Here is a 17532-nt window from a genome sequence, read left to right as displayed (position 1 = left end):
CACTCCACTACAATGGAGCCTTCATTGTAGGTGGAATGGATGAGCATGAACTGACTAGTGGATTGAGGCCTATATAAACCCACTACAGAGGCCAATAATAATTTCTACCCAAACCATTGTTAGACAGTAATCATGAGCATAAACATAGTCCCTGGCTTACTATAAAGCTCATCAAAAGCTCTCAACACAAGATGCTCAAGGCTAGTGTTGTACCACTTGAGCCACAATGCCACTTTTGGCTTTTTCTGTTTATGTGGTACAGATGAATTGAGCCCATGGCTTCATGCATGCAAGCACTCTACTACAAAGCCACATTCCCAGCCCCAGATATCACTGTTTGGGGAGCATATCCCTTTCATTAGTCAGGAATCCTTGGAGAAGAATCAGCATAAATATTATTTCTTTCATTCTTTCTTTTTTTCCAGTCCTGGGAGTTAAACTCAGAGGGTCTGGGTGCTGTCCCCACGCTTCTTTTGTTCAAGATTGGCTCTCTACCACTTAAGCCACACAGCTCCTGTTTTGAATATTATTTCATAAAGGAGTAGCATACATGGCCCAGCGTCTTCCATCAGCAAGCTGGCAGCTCAGGGATGCTACGATTATAAGATGGCCACAAGAGAACAGAAGGTGGAGGTCCCAGCTTGGAGACCATTTCCACCTCTATATTTTTTCCTTTATCCAAGCCCTTAAGAGTAAATAATATCCATCTGGGTTGTGAGAACAGTACTATTTACTTAACCTATGCTTTCAATGGGAGTTCCTTTAGGAAACAGATTGTCAGCTATTCTGCATCCTTTAGTGCAATCAAACTGATAATTAAAACGACCACATTCTCAACTTCAAAATTCACTTTAGATGTCTGTCACTTAGCACAAGATTCTCATCTGTGCTACACAAGTGTATAAAATATTCATATATATGAATATGTGATATATACATATATGTACGCATATGTAGTATAGTGTAAAATAAATTCTTATGCTACTTTTCCTATGTAACATTTTGCACTAAAGTTTAGTTTGCCCTTCATTGTATATATAACCTTACGAACAATACCTGCTTTTCTTGAGACTCATAATTCCTTTCTGCAAAGTGTGAATAAAAATAGTTAATAGATAATATTGTGTAAGAAACTGATATGCCAAAAGATATAGTTTTCTTTCTGGTAATGCTGAATAATTTGTTGAAAACATTATGTTGATATAGGTACTCAACCTTTCTCTGTTTCTGTTTCTTCATTCATAAATATTAAAAGAGTATGCTATATATTGCAGAAATCATACTACATCCAAGAAATATGTACCGCTATTACATATTAATCATAGTTAAAATAATTTAAAATAGCAAAGGCATATTTGAAATCTTGGTTGTGTTAATATGTAGAAAATGTCTACCTGATAGACACTATCACTTCAGTGATATTTTTATACTTGAAGATTTCAGTCACTGTCACACAATACTGTAGATATTCAATTTATGGGGGAAAAACTGCTTTCAAAGTTTCTGTCCATGGTTAGTTAGCTCTGTTGTTTTTTGAACCTATTAGTGTTTGCATATCTTTTCAGGGTATATTTGGTAGAACAAAGCTACTTACCTTATAGAATCAGGTAAGCAGACAGGGGCCAGGATTCCTGTCCCTTCAATGACATGCCCACCTACCCTCCCACTCATATCTACTTCCTGAGATTTCTATCCCTCAGATCTACCTCCTGAGATTTCTACTAACTCCCAGGTTAAGGACCCAGGACTAAACCTTTACCACATGGCTCTCCTGAACACTTCAAATCATAGCCATTTGATATTACTGTTTAGTTGTGGGGCACATCACATCAGGAAAATGGGCTCATTTCCTGGTCTTGGGATCTAACCTGCCTGTCACCTGGTTGGGAGGCTTGGCTATGGTTTGTGATGTAAAGTAAGGCTATCTCTAATCTGGGCTTGGCTCCGCCCCCCTCTTGGACAGCACCTACCTCCCCCTTCCATGCCCACCTCTATGCTGATAGGCTCCTGCATCCCATTGTATTTTCCCAATAAACTAGTCTTGCTTTGACGAGTCTCCCTGGCCCGTCTTGAGTGTCTTCCCTCCCGGGAGGGAGGGCTGGGTGTGGGCCTCCAGTGGGCCCTAACCTTTCTCGGTCTCCTCTTAGTCGGGGCTTGTTCTCTCTGTCCTTCTTGCGGGTCAGGAGGCAAGAAGGACTAAAAACCCCGACATTTAGGTAGCTACTGTAATCTACTAGTCAATCTCCAGTAACATTTTTTTTCTCAATTTCTTTTTTTTTTTTTTTGGTCCAGTCCTGGGTTTGAGCTCAGGGCCTGAGCATTGTCCTTGGATTTTCTCAAGGCTAGAGCTCTATCACTTGAGCCTCAGCACCATTTCTGGCTTTTTTCTATGTATGTGGTACCGAGGAATTGAACCCAGGTCTTCATGCATGCTAGGCAAGCATTCTACCACTAGGCCAAACTCCCAGCCCTTTTTTCTCAATTTCTAATCCCCACTTTCATTTGCCATTTTCCTACCTTATCAATAACTGTACCTCCTGGTGCTTGGAAACTATGTTGCTGACTCCTCAGTTCTGCTCATTGGACAGGCATTATTGTCCTTTGTAATTTGTGTTTCCTATGCACATTGTAGAAATTTATTCCTTGTTTATTCTCTGCAGTTATGAAGTAGAAAACTGAGAGTCTCTCCTCTACAGTTTTAAGAAATGAAATGTTTGGCTTAAACAGTTAGTTATTCTTCTGCAACTATTAGAGTCAATATTTTATACCTTAACATTTAGGTTCTAATCAATGTGTCATTTACTTTGGTGACAGCCTGAAAATAACTTAGTTCACTTTTCAAGATGTAGATTTGATTATCCCAAGTTCTTTGATCAATCCATTTCCATGCAAATTCTAATTGTCAACAATATAAATTATTTCATATGCATGTTTCATTGATCACTTTATCTACAATGCAGCTATTTTTAGCCAGATAAGTCTCTGAATTTATGGCAAAATAATTTTCAATGTCTGAAAACTTTTCTATATTTTACTATTTATTAATAATTGAGATCCTCATTTTTGAATTAACTAAAGTGATGGAATACAGTTATAATAGTGCATTGGAGATATGTTTAATTATGATATTTTGTCAAGTAACAATGCCCTATTTACTCACAAAATAACAATGTCCTGATATAAAGTGAAAAGGAAGAGGCTTATTATTGAAATATATTTCTATGTGTCAGCATGGAGGTAAATGGAATATACAGAAACAGAAACAATGGAAGTAATATTAAATTTGCTTTTTATTTATGTGCTTATATTCTAGTTTCTTTGGCCTACTTAAATTTTGGCTTTCCTTCCTTCTTGACTTTTCTAATTTTCTTCTATCTCTATTCCCATTTGTAATTAAAAATTCATTAAAGGCAACATTTCTGCATACATGATGAATCTAGTGAAATTTCAGCCACGGTCCTTTACCAGGTTAATAAAACCAGTGTTACTTTAGTCATTTGAGGAGTTACTATACCAACTTGACATTTGAATCAGACATATTATCTTGTTTCCAAATCTTGTTTCAAACTATTAATTCAATCAATTTTGTATCTTTTTTTTGGGGGGGGTGGCAGTCTTGGGGCTTGAACTTAAGGCCTGGGCACTGTTTTTGAGCTTTCTCAAGACTAATGCTCTACTGCTTGAGCCACGGCACCACTTAGAGCTTTTTTTTGTGTATGTGGTACTGAGGAATCGAATCCAGGGCTATGATTATGCATGCTAGGCAAGCACTGTACAACTAGCTCTCACTTCTGGCCCTTCAATTACATATCTTGTCTGCAAAGATTGTTCCAACCAAAAAGGAATGGTCGCCAATGAAGAATTTTTTCTGGGAATTATTGTATTTATTTTGGTAGTATCCAAAACAAATTCATCTGTCTCTTTTTTTCTTCTTGACCCTGCTTAGGTTTGAACTAAAGGCCTTGTGCTTACTAGACCAATGACCCTTCGAGTCCTGCTTTCTGCTGCTTATCTTGGATATGTAATATAGCAAGCATTTCTGCCCAGGCTGGTCCCTCCAATTTAGGGAACATACTAATGTGTTATTTACATACATGATTACCACTTTGAACTCACAAAAATTGGAAGCACATGAAAATACATGAGGGTATAGTTAGGAAAAACAGGCTTATGCCCTTGTCAAACATACTAGGCCAAGGAATAAATAAGACAACCTACCACCTGAATCATATAAAAGAAAGAGCACAAAATACTGGGATACAACTACAAACAGCAATCCATCCTTCAGACCTAACACCAGTCAGGAAAAGCAAGAACTAACATTTTTCAGCATTATTTGTAGGTCATCCAAGAGGGAGATCTCCATAAACATTCAGGGAGTTTATCGCATAAACATCATCACAAAACAAAATAGTTCATTGCACTTTTGATAACTGTCTACCTCTATTTATAGGATTCTATTTGTCTTTTAAATTAATTAGTGTGTAGCTGTTTCAGTAGATATGACAAAAAGGAAATGTTATATCACAACTTGAAATGACAATGTCCTGCTATTTTTAAATTGCAGTGCTATTTTGAGATTTCTTGTCCTTACATTATTTGCTTAATCTATTTTAATGAAATTCTTTAGGATTTGGAGACAATTCAAAGTCACTAGGCTCTTAGTTAATTTCCCTTTTTCAAGGTAAATCTTCTTATGTTTTAGCTCCTTAAAATCCAATAGTGGCTCTCATAAACTTCAGATTGGAGTAGAACTAAACTCCCAAGTATGGTGTAAAGTGTTCCTGTGTCTCATTACTCAGTGTTACCACTCTGGCTTTACCTCTTCTCATTTTCATTCTTCTGATATTTAGGCCTTGCTGATACTGTGAAGATATATTTGGCTAATGTCCTATGAAAGAATACACATGCATCATTGTCTGCCCTTCCAGAATAAGAATAAAAAAGTCTCTGAACCAGAACAAATTGGGACCAGCTTAACTTAATTATGTGATGATGTTCATCTGGATCATCTCCTTTGAGAAGCCTTCCTGAAATGGGTGACACCGTACAAAATGCATTGTACTCACAAATTGACAGCTGAATTGAAACCTCATTGCACAGCTATTGAAAAATAATACAAAGGTGGGCGCCAGTGGTTCATGTCTATAACCCTACATACTCAAGAGACTGAGATCTGAAGATTGTTGTTCAAAGCTAGTCAGGCAAGAAAATCCAGTTAACCACACACATACACTTAAAAATAGAAGCCAAAAGGGGGTCTGTGGCTCAAATGTAGATTTCAAACCCCGAGCAAAAAATGGCCAAGCCCTGAGTTCAAGCTTGAAGATCAGAACACACATGCAGAAAGATAACAAAAAATAATAAAATAAAACAACTTCCTGAGCCCGCCAGGATGGGCTGTGCACTCCCAGACTGGTTGTAAATGCCCCTGTGACAATTCTTATTATACAGCTCTGTCATTTTTTTGCCAAAAATTTTATTCATAAAATTTTATTATAATTAATAGAAGGGTTGCATTATATTCACCAGAAAGAAGGTGCATTACTTCACAGACATTGATACCCTTTCTCATGTCTTGGTCCCCATTTCCCTCCCCCCACTCCCACACCTTATCTTGTTTCCCCTCTTCCCTATCCTATTTCAAATAACCAAATGCACATATACATAATAATAAATATTGTACACAGGAGTATCAATTGAACGTGGCCATTCTTTCAAGTTTTCTAGCTCCATTTTTCTATATGTGTATTGAGTGTAATGACTCACACTGATTTTATAAAACTGCGAGTTTTTCTACAACTTTCCATCATTTTATTGTAGCTCCATTTCACAATAATGTTTACATTACAGTTGCCAACTTGTCTACCTAACATTTTGCCTATAATAGATATTAAAAATGTTTTGTTAAATAATGAGTGATTGCATCTCTGGTCATAAAAGAAATGCAAATCAAAACAACTCTAAGATTCCACCTCACTCCAGTTAGAATGGCCAGGATCAGGAAAACGAATAATAACAGATGCTGGAGGGGATGTGGCCAGGAGGAATCACTACTACACTGTTGGTGGGAGTGCAAACTCATTCAACCACTATGGAAAGCAGTATGGCAGTGCCTCAAAAGGCTAAACATAGAACTCCCCTATGACCCAGCAATTCCACTACTTGGCATTTACCCAACCGTCCAGAATCTAGGGCATACTAAATCCACTAGCACAACAATGTTCATTGCAGTACTATTTACCATAGCAAAGATATGGAACCAACCTAGATGTCCCTCAGGTGATGAGTGGATCAACAAGTTGTGGTATTTGTATACAATGGAATTCTATGCTGCTGTCAGAAAGAATGACATCGCCCCATTTGTTAGGAAATGGAAAGACTTAGAAAAAATCATATTAAGTGAAGTAAGCCAGACTCAAAGGAACTTAGGCTCAATGGTTTCCCTCATTTGTCATAATCAGTAGAAACCTTGGGCTCTACTAGCAGAGATCTGCAATAGAGCAAAACCTTGATACATAAGGCCATATAGTATGAAGCTAATTGAAAGGACCTCCAGGATATTGAAACAAAAGCCATATAACGAATGATTGTTGTCCTTAATGTACTATGTTATCCCTCATCTCCTTTGCTGTCCCTTGGGTATCTCATATTGTTACAGTATCTCACTTTGTTATCTGATATATTGAATTTATTTGTATTTGGTTATCTGAAACTTGATAGGGAAGGGGGGAAAACCAATACGGGGAGTGGGTGGTGGGTGGGGGGAGGGAAATGGGTACCAAGACATGTGAAAGGGTATCAATGTATGTGAATTAATGCACCTTCTATCTGGCAAATATCATGTAACCCTTTTCTTAATTACAATAGAAATATATAAATAAAAATAAAGCTTTTAATGATAAAAAAATAATGAATGATTGTTGTCCTTGATGTACTATGTTATCTCTCATCTCTTTTACTGTCCCTTGTTTATCTCATATTGTTACAATATTTCACCTTGTTATCTGATATATTTTATATATGCTTAATTGGTTGTTTGAAATAGGAGAGGGAAGGGGGAAATCAAGTTGTGAGGGGGAGGGGGGAAGAAATGGGAAACAGGACATGAGAAAGGGTATCAATATTTGTAAAGTAATGTACATTCTAACTGATGAATATAATGTAACCCCTCTATTAATTACAATAAAAAACATATGAAAAAATGTTTTGTTAAGCAGGGCCCTGGTGGCTCATGCCTGTAATCCTAGCTACTCAGGGGGCTGACATCTGAGGATCACAATTCAAGGCCACCCTGAGCAGTATAGTTCATGAGACTCTTATTTCCAATTAAACCACCAAATAACCAGAAGTAGTGCTGTGGCTGAAGTGGTAGAGCACAAGCCTTGAGCTGCAGAGCTCAGAGACAGCGCCCAAGCTCAAAATTCAAGCTCTACAATGGACAACATTTTTATATCAATATATATAAATATATATGATATGTGTGTATTGTTGTTGTTGTTAATATACAATGTAAGTAAGATGTGGTACCCATTCAATCAATTTTTGGAGATACTGTGGTTTCCACTCAAGGCCTACTGACACTTAACTCACAACCTGATCCCTTTTGGCATTAACTTATTTTTTAGATAGAGTTGTGTGCTGTTGCTTAGATTGGCTTCAGATTGTGAGCTTTTCACATCTTTCTCTTGAGCATCTGGGGTTACAAGTATGAACTAAGATGCTTGCCTCTGGCACTTCTTCAGTCTAAATAAGTAATTTTCTTGCTTAAACTTATTCTGCTATGTAGTACCTCCAAAATATTACAATCTGACAAATTGCTCTAGTCTTGTTGGTTTCAATATCTAAGTCCTAGGTTTCATTAACATATGAAGGGAAATATAGTAAACTGCTTGTGTTCAATAATTTAGAATTACTGTAAAAGATAAATAGAACCCTAGAATCAGAGATGGATAATGATCAAAAGTGCTATGAACTATTTTGTTTTGTGATGTAGAGTTTATACAATGAACTCCATGAATGGTTTACAGAAATCTCCTCTTGGCTGACCTCAACTAGTGCTGAAAAATGTTCATACTTGCTCTTCACTAATAGCATTATAATGGGCAACTCAACCTATCAATGTGACATACACTTATTATCTACTTTTCTGTCTCTATATCTAATTCTTTTTCCAGTTTCACTTTTTCTTCAGTGCTGTATTTTGGCTTCCATATATTTCTCTGCAAGACATTTTTATAGACATTGAACTTAATATAAATAATTGAAGCCATTAAGATATGAAAATAATATCAATCCTGGCCTTAATGTATAGAACAAATAAGCTATGGTATCTACTCCCAATGCTACAAAAGTTGACATATTGATGTTGGTATCAGGCAACTGATTCATGTTTGCTTTTCGTTTGCCCATTCTTTCTTCCTTTTTCTTTATTTCTGTCATTAAGGGCATTGCAATGACAGACAATAGGCTTCCATTTTGCCAAACAATTTTTTCAAGCTGACAACTTTCTCACCACTGTGGCACTGCTCTTTATTAGTGTATTTATTAATGTCTCAGCTTCTACCTTTCTTGCTTTAAGTGTATCATTCCCATCAGTACAATGAGATATCTTTTTGTTTCTCTTAATGTACTGGTTAGCATTATACCAGCCTGCATTTTCATCTAAGTGCACCAGCCTATCCGGTAAAACCATCTGGTGTCTCAATCTCACTGCACTTGTAATGAAACATTCCATTCTTCTTCTTACAATTGTGCTTCTCCATTTACTTTGATGTGTGAAAATGTCCCATTAGCCATATGGGTATCCAAATTCAAAAACTTATTGTTGTCTTGGAATGGTTACTTAACATACTTAATAGTCAAAGCATCACAACTCCTTCTTTTGAAATATCTTTCCCATGCACCTTTGTGCATTTCAGCGGCCTTTTCAAAGTCCTGTTCACATCCCATTTCTAGAACCCAATACAGAATACTAGGTAGCCATGTTCATGTATTGAAATAGATTTATCTTTATCTTCAGAATAAGAGAAGAAAATAACAATTGACCACTTTAAAATTTCATTCCTTTGCTTTTACATTTGCTTATAGCAGTAATATGACATGTTTATTTTCCACCTGTCAAATTTATATGTTGAACACCCAATCTCCAATACCTCACAATGTGAGTTATTTAGAAAATAAGGTTTAAAGAGCCACTAAGTTTAAATAAGAATGAGTGAAAATCTAATCGAATATGACTGGTGTTTGAATAGTAGAAGAAGAGACACCATGAAGTGTCTTCACACAGGGACAATTGTATGAAGAAGCAGCAAGAGTTGTCAGCACCTTGTCAGTTGATTTCCAGGCTTCAGAACTTATGAGGAAATGTATTTTTGTTGTTTAAATCATGCAGAATATGGAAGCTTTACAGAGCAGCCCATAAAGAAGTGTCAGATTTGGATAAAATAAATTAATTACTGTTGTTTGTCCTATAGATGATAAAATGAGTCATTATAATAGGTAAAGAATGAGCTAACAAAAGGAGCCAGCACAAAGGTAGTCACAGAGCTTCAAAATCAGAGTGGATTTATTATCTTTTTCTTTTTTCTCTTTTTAGTATAGAATGCTTCATGAATTTACATTCTCATCCTTGTGCAGAGATCATGCTTATTTTAGGCTTACTATATGTGCTGCCAAAATGAGCCACTCTTATTTTTAATCTTTAAATAAATGCTAGTTATTGAACATGTCAGTTTATCCCTACTTGCTTAGTTAACAGTACATGAAGTATAGAGTTTATAAAATGAAATGTGTCTGTTCTATTAATTTTTGACTTTCGAGATTACCCCTCATCTACTAAAAGTGAAATTAAACAACACAACATATTAGTTTGATTCTTAGCCAGTGAGATCTATCTGATAATAAAGAAGGTTACTTTAGTATAGACCTCCTAAACAATCTTTTTTTAATATTTTTTGGTTGTTGTTGTTTTTTATTTTTATTTTTTTATTCTGTATCCAAGAAAGTCAACGCTCACTCCATCTAGCCATAATCTGAAGTACCATTGCCTGGTTAACCGTTTTCTTTTCTTTTTAATTAAGCACACTTTTACTAACACTTACATTATAGTATAAAAATACATCTTAACTGATGAAAATCAAACATAAATAAATTATGGCGCCCAAATTTTCCTTCCTTTATCACTCTATCATAGATAACTTTTCAATCTTCATTTCTCATTTGCTAAGCCATGTTCTACATACATTTGTACAAGTACTCTATTTTTTGAGTTTTTATTTCTATTTTTGTTGTTGTTGTTGAGTCGTGAGGCTCGACTCTGGGCCTGGGTGCTGTTCTGAGCATTCCAGCTCAAGGTTACCACCCTACCCCAGCTCCTGGACGTTGTCCCTGATCTTTTCTACTCAAGGCTACTGCCCTACCCTTTGAGCCACAATGCCACTTCGAGTTTTGAGTGACTAATTGGAGATCAGAGTCTCACAGACTTTAGTTCCCTGCTGGCTTTGAACCTCAATCCTCAGATCTCAGTCTCCTGAGAAGCTTAGAATTCACAGGTGTGAGCCACCACACCCAGCTTAAGTTTGATATTTCTGAAAAAGAAAACATCAAACCTTTAGCCAACAAACAGTATCAATTCTAGTGGTGTAGAGTTTGGGAACAGAATCCACCTTGAGAATTAATCTCAACCAAGCAGATCAAAACATTAGACCTGGGTTCGACTCCTCAGTACCACCTACATAGAAAAAAGCCAGAAGTGGTGCTGTGGCTCAAGTGATGGAGTTCTACCCTTGAGAAAGTCCAAGGACAGTATTCAGGCCCTGAGCTCAAAGCCCAGGGTGACATTGATCAAGAGGAACTGTGTTCATAAAATGCTCTGTTTAATGAAAACTCCATTGTACAACTACTCAGTTATAGATTCTTTTATACTATGATTTCTTAGCAGATTATTAAAAGTATAGTACTCTTTAACAGGTTAACCTCATTTCCTGACAATTGAAACATAGCCAGTTGTGTCCATAGAATTCAGCCTTTTCTCAATCTGTAATTGCTTATTGTATTTTCCTTGCTAATCAGCATTAGAGATTGTTTCAAAATGATTTTCATTGGCAGTACATAGAACTTTGTCACTTATCTTCCAAAAAAAGTTTAAGCCATAGGAAGGATGCAAAATTCCATCACCCATGTAAGAAAATTAAGCTCAGGAACAATATCTATCTAGGGAATAGAATGAGTGTATAAACTCATAGTGTTGTAAAGTATTGCTTTACTCATGGACTTGGAGAGAAGACATCATGATGAAGAAAAAAAATCAACAAAAGTATTACACATGTAAGAATGGTTATTAAAATTATTAATACACAAAGTGAGTAGCGGGAATCATGTTCTGAAGATGACCTGGCTTGTGGAAGAAAAACTTTAATTGCTGTTGCAACAATATCTATATGAAGTAAAAAATGTGTTTTAATAGCATGGGAAACAACATGTTTCCACAACAAGTGGAGGTAATTGGATGTAAAACTCTTGTAATAATTTAATGAAATAGTCCCAGATGTTTAGTCTGAGGCCACTACCTAATGAGGATGAAGACCTTGTGTGGGGGGGAATTTTAGGTGTCAGTTGCAGAAATATTATATAGTACATAAGCCAAATTGAATTGTTCTTACAACATGCTGGAAGTTTTCAAAAATAAAAGGATTTTTCTACATACATGCACTTCAGTTTCCTAGCAGGAGAGTCCTAGAACACCCACAGAGAAAAGAGCATTCTTGTAAGGTATCTCACAATTTCCCAGCAGGAGTGTCCTAGAACACCCACAGAGAAAAGAGCATTCTTGCAAGGTATCTCACATGTTGGTATCACAAAGCACATCTTTATCATCCATCTAGGGTTCTCTGTGGCTACAAGTGGTGGTAATAGAAGATATAACCATTGGTAACAATTCAAGCAGTATCCAGTACCTTCTGTGTGTCTTCTCTTTTGTGATTATTTTATTATTTGTTTTAATCCACTCTGCTGTTGTTACTGTTGCATAGCAAAACTGGCAAAAACAAAGCAGTGTAATCATTCAACAAAGTAATCTGGCAAATGGAATTTAAGACATCAATCTTTTGGCATAAGAAAGTGCTAGTTGACATGGAGAACTCTGGAAAAAAAAGAACAAAAATAAATCATCACGTGGAAATCCTGCCTCTGGAGTGGTGAAGATACACAAGCTATTTTCATCCATTTTATTCTCTTCACCGATCATCTACAAGGATTGAACAGCATGGCATCAATGACAAAATTTTCCACTCCCTATTGACAACCTTTGCAGTAACAACATCTTCTATATAGCACTGGACCACAGCTGCTGGGCAAGGTCACTCATGAGAATTCCCTGGGCTCAATCTCACTTTCTGGAGAATTCATACTATACAATCAGCAAGATTCAGAATGCATGCATGTCACCTGATTCCACTTGTGTGCTCCAATTAGCAAACATGCACTAAGAAACTGTCTCTTCCTGGTAGGAGGAATACAAGATGAACGAGAGGTGGTGAGGGAGGGTCAGTGGGAGGAAAACATGGGACGGGGTAATATTGTTCAAGAAGTAATGTATCCAATACCTGATGAATGTAACTGTAGCTCCTCTGCACATCACCCCAACAACAAAATTTTAAAATATATAAACTGTCTCTTCAAGAAATGGTGGGATTCCCCAGATGAGAAAACTAAACATTTTAATATATTTTAATTACATGAAGTAATAATATAAAATAGCTTCTCTGTGATAATTTCATACACATATACAGTGTACTTTGAACAATCTCATCCTCTCCTTTATATTTCTATCACTTTCTATCCTCCTTCTTTCTCCAACTATGTTTGATGGTTTTTTACTATGCTATCTGTGTGTGTCTGTGAATTAAATTTCAGTCCTCATAACTACTTAGTATCTTTTCATCTCCCTCTCTCTCCTATTGCTGATCCCCCCCAGACTACTTCTTTTTTACATTCATACTCCATCATCACCATCATTGTCATCATCATCATCATCATCATCATCATCATCATCACCACCGCCACCATCACTATCATAATCACCATTTTATGTCTGTCTAGGTTCCACAAGTGAGTGAAAACTTATGGTATTTTGCTGTGTAAGCTTGGCTTATGGTACTAAACATGATAAACTCAAATTTCATCCATTTTCCTGCCAATGTAATATTTTCATAACACTCTTATCAGAATACAAGAAGCTTTTAAGTGAGTTAAACCCATTCTGATGCCCAACAAGTCTCAACTGGAGAACCAGTGCTTTCTTTCAACAAGAGTGTAGAACCACAGTTCTTTAAAATAATAAAACATCTGTAAAGCACACACATTACTTTCTCTCTGAAAACATGTGCTTCCTGCTCCTCAGTTTCTGTCACACGCTTGATCAAACCTTACAGGCACTTCAGAGGTAGACACCACTGATAGGTTAGGATTGTGAAAATATTCGACAGGTCCTGGGTTTTTGTTGAGCTGTTGCCAGTAGAACAAACTTCCAGCAGCTCCCATCACTGTGAGAATAGCAAATGCCAACCACCTCAGAAAATCAAATAAATAAGCTTTTCTTCTGCTGCTGAACCACTGCAGATTGCTCCAGTTTTCCCTATAAATATATTTTTGAGGGGATAGTATTAGGGTTTGCATTCAGAGTTTCATCCTTGGTTGGCAGGCATTCTACCATTTGAGCAACAACCTCAGATACTTTTGTTATTGTTCAAATGGTGTCTACTGCTTTTATCTTGTGTTTGTATTGAGATTCTCCGACTTACACTTTGTAGTTCCTGAGGTTACAGGCATAAGCCAACACACCTGGCTTGTTGAAATCAGGTCTTCCTGGGACTGGGCTGTCCTCCAACTGAGGTACTTGTGTTGCTACCTTCTAGCTGGGTTTACAGGTATGAGTCACAACACAGGTTTATAACTTTTTCCTAACTTTTAATTCACTCTAGAAAAATTAATAACATGTCTAGCTTCTGTGTGTATATACAAGTAAAATTTGAACATGTATCTGTCGGAAATAGAGGCAGATGCAACTCATGCTCTTGTAAGTGACTGCTTTCCTGTTAGAACCTCTAGCTAGTGTCATTGGTCATGAGTGTGGAAGTCAGCCATTTAACTAGCAATTCAGTTTAGAAATGTCAATACGTTTTTTTTTTTAAATTCCTTTAAGCTTTACCTAGTGTCGTAAGCATGATATCTTGAATTAAATCTTCAGTACTACCCAAGCCTCCTTGAGAGAGGCACAGAGAGAGACAGAGTGAGAGACAGAGAGATGGAGAGAACAGACAGACAGAGAAATTAAAGAAAAAAGTGAAGATCTTATGATATGGCACGCACAATGCTGAATTCAGAGGATATATGAATAGGGAAAATCTCTCTGATTTTATATTTTAGTAAAAGAAAATAACAAGGTAACCTCTGACTGAAAAGTTTATGAAGACAACAAGCTGTGTAACAGAATGGAAAAATGGCATCACAGTAATGTAGAGAGGTAAAAAAAAATTCCACATAAATATAAAGGAAATATTCCAGCTGTCAGAAGAATTGGTAAGAGAACATTTCTTACTTTTCCATTTCTTGAGTTCATTTCCATAAGCATCATTTTATATGATCATTTGCACATAGCTATTGAGTCCTTGTGATCCTTTCATAAGAACACCCTTCTTTGTTCTACTGTGTGAACGTTTCCAGTCCTGTTTAATTAATCATGTCCAAGTGTAATTTTTGTCTTTTACTATCCATTGAGTTTCCTTGTAGATTTATAGGCACATTTTGTATTGTTTATGATTCTTTATTTTTCTTCTCTCTCTTTTTATTTCCCCCCTTTGTCACTATTTTTGATTTCTCTGCCTGGTATATAACTTTATCTGATTTGGGGAATGGAAGGAGAAAGCACAGAAAAGGTGAGACAAAGGATGAGCCAATTCAGCAGTGATACTCACCAGACACTATGTTGAAAATTAAATATACAATTTTAGTAGAGGAGGGGAAGAGGGCAGGGAGGAAGAAGTATACTTAGAAATGTATTCATTACCTGACTGTAACCCCTCTGTACATCACTTTTACAATGAAAAATAAGAACATTTCTCATGAGACACACAGTTGTTAAGGCCACTATGTGAAGGCCTTGCTTGTTTCAAAAAGAGAAAGAAGCCAGTGGACTGAGATATGTGTGAGGACACAAGTGGGCATGGTAATTTGGGAAATCAGGGGAAACAGTGCTTTTCATCTCAGCAGAACAATCTGGAGCATTAGAAGTTTGGAAGGATCTGTGGAAGTTAAAAGATTCCTGTTTGAGTATCTTTACAAGAACAACAACTAAGAAATCTGGAAAGTAGTTACTGTATAGCTTGGATTTTTCCATAGAACTCTGCGCTAGAAGAGACTCTAAGGTCTCAAACTGGGGTCTTTAATAAGGAAAGAAAGTATTACCAAGGTTGAAGAGATCATATGGTCTCAATCATATCATTTGAGGAAATTATATTCCCTCAATTTTGGAATTCTAAGCATTATTATTCAGAAGGCCTCTTCAATGGAATTGTATCCTTTTTAGAAGAACTGAGATGCTTTTTCTCTAAGTCCATGTGATAACACAAAGTGAAGTGGAATGTCTTCAAACCAGAAAGTGGACCTCGCCAGAAGATATCTGCTCGGCCCTTTATCTTGGATGCACCAGCTTCATAAATATGAAAGGGCTACATGTACTGTTTAAGTCACACATAACATGGCATTTCATTATTGCAGCCTAAACTAAGCTAGCCACATAAAGATATAGTAATGAAAGTAGAGAAAATGTTTAAATCAATAGAAAAATTATGTAGAATGAGACGAGCAAACAGCCTACGGAAAGTACCAGTTGTCCTGAAGGGAATGGGCTAAATGAAAAGAACCTATAAGAAATACTCAAAGGGGGCCGGGAGTTTGGCCTAGTGGTTAAAGTGCTTGCCTAGCATGCATGAAGACCCAGGTTCGATTCCTCGGTACCACATACATTGAAAAAAGTCGGAAGTGGTGCTGAGGCTCAAGTGGTAGAGCTCTAGCCTTGAGAAAGTCCAAGGACAGTGCTCAGGCCCTGAGCTCAAGCCCAGGACTGGCAAAAAAAAAAAAAAAGAAATACTCAAAGATGGCTGAGTGGACACTGTAGAATATCTACCAGGTTTGGTCATTTCTATTTATCTTCATGTCCCCAGTTTACTTATCTCTCTCTTCCCCTTAGTTCATTGCTGTTATAAGAAGCCTGGTCAGGCTCTGTACAGTCTTCTGATTTTACCTTACATTCTTCTCTCACAGGAAATATGACAAGTATTGTGTGATTGATTTCACCATTCCTTTACCACACCTTCATTTTTATTGAGTAATTTTATTACCTGACAGCATTTTTTTCTATTGTATTTCTTAGAAGCATGGGTGTATGGAATATTTCCATAGGCAACTTAAAAACAACTTTGTGGTCTAACATATTCAAAGCATTAGATGTCTCATATCTTATTCTGCCTGGGCTGCTATAACAAAAATACCATGGAAAAGCTCAAACAATGACATTTCTTTCTCATAGTTCCAGAGGCTGAGAAATCCCACAACACAATGTTACAGAAGCAGTCTCTTGCTATATTTCCTGTGCATTTCCATGATGGAATCAGGATCACAAGCTCTCTGGAGCTGAATACATATATATATATATATATATATATATATATATATATGGAAAGTAATGGCCCACCGGGATTAAAATGTCAACAAACAGACGAAGAAAACACAAATACTCTACTCATTGAGCTGGGCTACACAGTGTTGTCAAGATTTTGCATTTATAAAATGAAAATTAATATGAGAAAATACTGTCTTAGAACTATGATAACATTTACTTTCACCTTTTATTCTATTATTTTTTCCACGGAGGATTTGTGGCTTAATAATGGATTTTAGAAAAATTCAAAGCTATTGAGTTTTACTTTGCAACTATATCCCAGCTCCATTTTTCTAACCTAACTACTGAGTTATTAATATTTTTCTTAGAGCAAGCCTGTCCCAGAGTTGAAAGTCATCTCTGCTTTCATTTTTGTCTGCTGATGGCATTATCCTAGGACAGTCATTCTTGCTGCTACATGGGGACTGCAGCATAAGTCTCTGACTGAAGAAAGATTTAAAAATTAGTCAGATATGAAATCTTAAACAGGTCCATGAAGCTTATTTCATAAGGATGACGGAATGTAGCCTTGCCTGGCGTGCCTAATTTTAAAGCCTTACTTTAAAATTCTAATCATTTGATGGATGCCATTATTTTATTTTATAGTTTATTTTGACTATAAAACAAAAGCAAGGGGATGGGAGCGTGGCCTAGTGGTAGAGTGCTTGCTTAGCAGGCACGAAGACCTGGATTTGATTCCTTGGTACCACATACGCAGAAAAAGCTAGAAGTGATGCTGTGGCTCAAGTAGCAGAGCTCTAGCCTTGAGAAAGCCCAAGGACAATGCTCGACCCTGAGTCCAAGCCTCAGGA

Source organism: Megascapheus bottae, chromosome 13 (assembly GCF_031878675.1).
Source record: "Megascapheus bottae isolate mThoBot1 chromosome 13, mThoBot2.hap1, whole genome shotgun sequence".
NCBI classification, from domain to species: Eukaryota; Metazoa; Chordata; class Mammalia; order Rodentia; family Geomyidae; genus Megascapheus; species Megascapheus bottae.
Note: the sequence above shows the minus strand (reverse complement) of the source record.